Source organism: Arachis ipaensis, chromosome B8, assembly GCF_059453495.1.
Source record: "Arachis ipaensis isolate K30076 ecotype BB chromosome B8, ASM5945349v1, whole genome shotgun sequence".
NCBI classification, from domain to species: domain Eukaryota; kingdom Viridiplantae; phylum Streptophyta; class Magnoliopsida; order Fabales; family Fabaceae; genus Arachis; species Arachis ipaensis.
Genome location: NC_142443.1, coordinates 139921637 through 139927489, shown reverse-complemented (window position 1 = coordinate 139927489; position 5853 = coordinate 139921637).

The following is a 5853-nucleotide window of genomic DNA, read 5'->3' as shown; positions in this document are numbered from 1 at the left end:
TTTTATTCTATAAATTTAAATTTATTTGTTTTAGTATTTTCTATTTAGATTGTTATTTTATTTTTATTTTATTATAAATATTTTTGTTATATTAAATTTTTTTGTGCTCGAAGAATTTTAATTTGTTGAGAAAAAATTATTTTCGGTGAATAAATATTTTTTTATTTTTTATTTAAAATGTTATTATTGGTATATTAGTATTAAAAATATAAAAGATAAAGTACATTTAAAAAAATTGTATTATAAGATTAAATAATTTTATAATTGTGGGTAAGTCTATACAGGAGGCTGTATGAAAAACTTTAGCAAACAAATTATTTACCTTTTATTTATCCGAAAAACAAAATATTATCTTTAAATACGATGACAATCTTGAGAAAATTATGGATTAAGAGAAAGGGAAATGTACGATGTTCTTAACATGGATGGAGGTGAAGTAGGTCAAACTTTAACGTATGCTAAATTTTCAAATCAATTTATTTATAATATAGAAGAAAGGGAATGATATCCACACAAGAGAGAATATTTTATCGGGAGATTAAACTATATTTCACCGGGTACATGTGATATCTATTATATGAGAATTTTGTAATTATTCAAAAAAAGTTGCACAACATATGAGTCAATTAGAACAGTTAATGGGATTACATATCCTAGTTTCCAAGATGTTTTCTATTTTATGGGATTATTGCTTCACGATAGAAAATTTATTGCAGCTATTAATGAGGTCTGGTAATCAATTGAGAAAACTGTTTGTGATGCTGTTGATATCTAATAGTGTTAACAAACTAAATTATATTTGGAATGCAACTTATACATTATTGGCTGATGGGGTACTATATATGAGGAAAAAAATATTAAAAACTAAGGTATTTTACTATGTGGTAAATTATTATCGCATATAGGACTTTACTTGCTAAAATAAGTGTTCACTTTGTCAAGAGTTAAGAGTTGCAATAGTCTGAACATTCTACTTCTAGATAAAGACAGCAATCCAAACTCATCAATAATAAATGTCATGTTCAACAAAGTTTTTAATAATATTTAAATAAAAAAATAGTATTTTTATTTTAGTAACATATTATGATTTATACTTTTGTATAAATATTTGTCGTAGATATAATTAATTTATTAACTATACTTTCAGATTTGAAATAAAATGTGTAACATAGAGCACAACATCATATGCCAATTATTTTTTTAACGAGGTTAGTAAAATACTTTGTTATCGATAAATTTTCATTAGCTTTATAATATAAAGTTTAGTGTAAAATTGATATTCTACTATTACAGTTATATATTGATACGAATTTGTATCAAGAACGGGAGAGAATTAGAAATAATCAGAGAGAATAGAAGAGAAATTCCTAGAATTAGGGCCAAAGAGAGAAAGTAGAGTTTTCAATTATACCATGCATATCTCATATTGTTATATTATACTCCTATTTATAGTATAATTCTCTAATTGGACTAGTCCAATCTAATTGTATCATTACCCTACCCTTCAAAACAACCTTGTCCTCAAGGTTGGAAAAAATATAAATCCTAACAAAAATTATAAAAATTAATTACAAGTAAAAAAAAATTGGTATTTCAAAAACAATATTTTCTATGCTACTACTAAAAAAAAAATTTAACCACCAGGATCCCATTGAAAAAATTTTTGTTCAATCCAAAACCAACAAAATATAATTCCTGTTGAAATCTGAAATTGGACTGAAATCCTTAGAATTGAGCTTAAAGTCATTGTACCATCCATCACCTTCTGATTTTGGGCTTCAGAAGTTAAAATTTGGATTAGCTCACAATAGAAGCCCAACACATTGTTAGGCTTCAGCATCTCTTCCTCATCCTCATCGAAGAAGAGAGACGCGCTGTTGTTTCGCTGCCTCAGAGGTGCACCCGCCGCCGCCCCTGCGTCCAACCCGCAGCCACCGGCCGTCGCGAGCTTGCATGGAGGCACCGGCGCTGCCGTCCAGCTCTCAACCCTCCGCTGTTCGCTGTTCGAGTTCTCCCTGCCTCTTCCCGAAGCCGCCACTCGCCCCTGCAAGCCCTCGCCGCTTCGTTCTCGGTTTCGATTCCAAGGGAAGACCGCCACCAGGAGTGGTGGTGGATTAGCCATGATTGGAGAGGCTCGACGGAACCCCCAAACTCCACGATCTCTGCCGCGGATGGTGGTTCTGATGGCGTGAGCACGCACCCCTGTTACAGAAGCACCATGGGCTTCTCCCTTCCACACCGCGAAAGCACCGCCGTCGGCGCTGCTCCTCGCATCGTCATCAGTGGTGGGTGTCCGCGGGTTCGGCGCCTCCCAAGGAAGAAACCGCCAAGCGTCGTCCCCTCCTGCATCTCGATCTGGCCGCAAATCTCCTGGGTGCGTCATCGACGAATCAAACCAAGGTCGATCCCCTGCAGTCCACACAATACCTCTACCACCAGGTTTGTTTGTGACTTCTGTATTGTTCTTGGTCATAAATCTTGTAATTGCACTAGAATCATTTGTCACTGAAATTGCCAGATCTGCTGTGGTTGGAATCCCTGGAATTGAGTTTTCAAATGCGTGATCTGCTGGTTGACATTCTACTTGAATTGCAAGTTCTGTTAATTCTTCAGGTAGAAATTCAAAATTGAAATCGAATTTTTCTTCTTCTGCATCTATCATTTTTGAATTTTGGCATGAATTTTGTCGTTGTTGCTGAAATTGTGTTACTGCTTCTGTGTAATTACAAATTGACACTGGTGAGTGCTGAATTGTTGCTTGATCTAGAGTTTTTGTTGATTTTGCTTCTTGTTGCTGTGGTTGAACTAGGAAACAGAAACCTAATTCTTCTGCTTCTTCTTCCTCTTCTGTGTGAACTAGAGTCATGTTGAATTCTGAAAAATTGGTTGCTGCATTCATCAATGCTGCATTCTCATAATCTGATGCTGAATTTTGAAATTGTAGAGCCGTAATTGTTGAATTGTTTGCTTCTGGAGAGGTTGAATTATTGTTGATTGGTTGAAAAGCTGAGGTTGATTTGGCTTGAATCTGTAAAATTAGATGTTGCTGCTTCTGAATTTTGGTTGAAATTTCTGCTGTTAGTGCACAATCGGTTTCCCCATAGATCCTCTTGGTCACGATTGCACCAATTTTGTTGCAAGTTTCCTGAATTTCTGCAAGTATCTTGGATCGTTTTTCACAATCTGAATTCAAGCGATCTAAGCTAGTTTGAATCTGATCCCAAATTGCGTCATCATAGGAATTTGGCATGGTATTCAATGAAGGCACCATTTGATACGAATTTGTATCAAGAACTGGAGAGAATTAGAGATAATCAGAGAGAATAGAAGAGAAATCCCTAGAATTAGGGCCAAAGAGAGAAAGTAGAGTTTCCAATTATACCATACATATCTCACATTGTTACATTATACTCCTATTTATAGTATAATTCTCTAATTGGACTAGTCCAATCTACTTGTATCGTATATGTTCTTATTTTTTCAAGTTTATTTCCTTATAACTCAAAAATATTATAGATTTCAAACTATTTTATTTGCATTTTATTTTGAATAAAGATAAAACAACATAATAAATACATTTATTATATAATAACGATGATAGTGTTATACTAAACTTGAAAAATTTATAATTATAAAATATTATTTTCGATTTACCATGACAAATTAAAATATAAGCCCGTGCATTCCACAAATTTAACACTAGTTTTATACGTAGGTCATCCATTTCGCATTGTATACCAAAATTTTAATTTTAATTTATAAAATAATTAATTGTAATAAAATTACACAACAATGTTAATTAGCTTAGACTCAATATTTATAAAATCAATTTAATCATTCTTAATATATTATTTTCTTAAAATAAGGACCTCAAATTAAATTATAAATTATTCGTAATAAAAATTATTTAAATTAAATTATACAATTTTTTCTTATTTTTCAATTATTGAAATAATGTGAAACATTCCATTATAATAAAGATTATAATAAATTATAATTAATTTATATTTCAATTATCATGAAGTTCTATTTAATTATCATAAATGAAAATATTTAAAAAAAATAAAATTCTCAATAATTATAATAAATTATAAATAACTCATCATTTAATTTTTTAAAAACTTGGGTGGTTATACGTTATGTTATTAAATGCACGTGCAAAAATATTTTATACTCACAATGTATCAAAATTAAATTTTAAATAAATTATGACATATTTTTAATTATGGATTATAGTTTATATTTTTTCTCAAAATTATATATATAAAAAGATGACTATAAAATTTTATATAAAAATATTAACATATAGGTATATATGTTGTTCTTTTCTATCCTAAATAAATTAAGACTTATCACATTGTAGTTCATCGTCATTTATTCAACATATAATAAAATGAACAAAGATATTATAATTTTAATATGACAAAAATAAAAAATGATACACTCCCGTATATTTAACAAGTATGAACGTTATCATTATGTATATGCATAAAATTATATGTTATTAATTATTGATAAATTAAAAATGTAAAATACATAATATGTAGATTAATTTAAATAATTATAATAAAATATATATATTTCACGAGCTAATAATTTAAATTTATCCATGTTTGAATTCAACTTATTTAATATTTGAGTTCAAATTTAACTTCAAGTTTAATCTGGTCCATGAGATGGTTTTATTTGCTTCTAATCCGAATAACAATTAACATGTTGAATTATAGCATTGATGCATCATGATTAGCATTTCAATTATAAGTTAGGATTAATGGATTATGTTCTTATTATTATTATTATCATGTTTATATTTTATTTTTTATTTTTTATTTTTTAATAGTCTATATGTAAAATATAAGTTGTATAGTAAAAGTTGTTAAAATTTTTTAATTATTTAACTTTCATAATTTTTGTAGAGAATTATTGCATTTAATGAATAATAATGTGATTGAAAGATGTTAGAGATTTGATTTGAGAGAAACTGAAATTGATTTTGGAAAGAACATTAATGACTCTAAATATGCATCAAAATGATAGGTGATAAGGAGGATAAGTGATAAGGAGGTGTATATCACTTGCTTATCAAGAGAATAGCAATTTTTACATGACATTTCTATATTGTAATTATTTTTTGGCTACCTAGCATTACCCATATTGTACATGTTGCACGTATTAGACTATTAGAGAAAAAAAAATTAAAAAAATAAATATAGAAAAGAAATTAATATAACTTAAAAATAACGCGAAGAATTTGTGAGCAGTTTGGTGACCCACCTCATTTTTCTCCCTCATCCATGCTTTTCATGCTTTTTAGTTTTTACCTAGCTTCATTATTATTTCTATTTAATTTTTAAGAAGAAAAAAGAATTGGATTATACTATGTATATACCAAAATCAGTCACTAATATAAAATATATGTTAAAATATAAATATATATTAAAAATAAATTTAACTACACATATATTTATGTACAAATACATTAGTGATTAATTTTAATAGCTAATTTTAGTATACAACTAACGTTTTTAAATAAAATTAAGTATGTTAGTGAATATATAAAAAAGTCAATTTTATGATGTCTTTTATTTAGTGTCTAATTTTTTTAAATTATTTTTTATAATAATTTTAAAATATTTAAAATATTTTAACTTTTATACTTTTAAACTTAAAATTAATTATTTAACATATTTTAGCAAGTATGTAATATCTTTTAGGCAGTAAATACTGTATGTGAATCACCCAATCAATTAGCTTTGGATAAAGTTTTTACACTTAAAAAATTTCATGTAATTGACTTAGTACCATTTTTTCCCTAAGTTTGAAATTATATTAAATAAATGTAATAGAATGAAA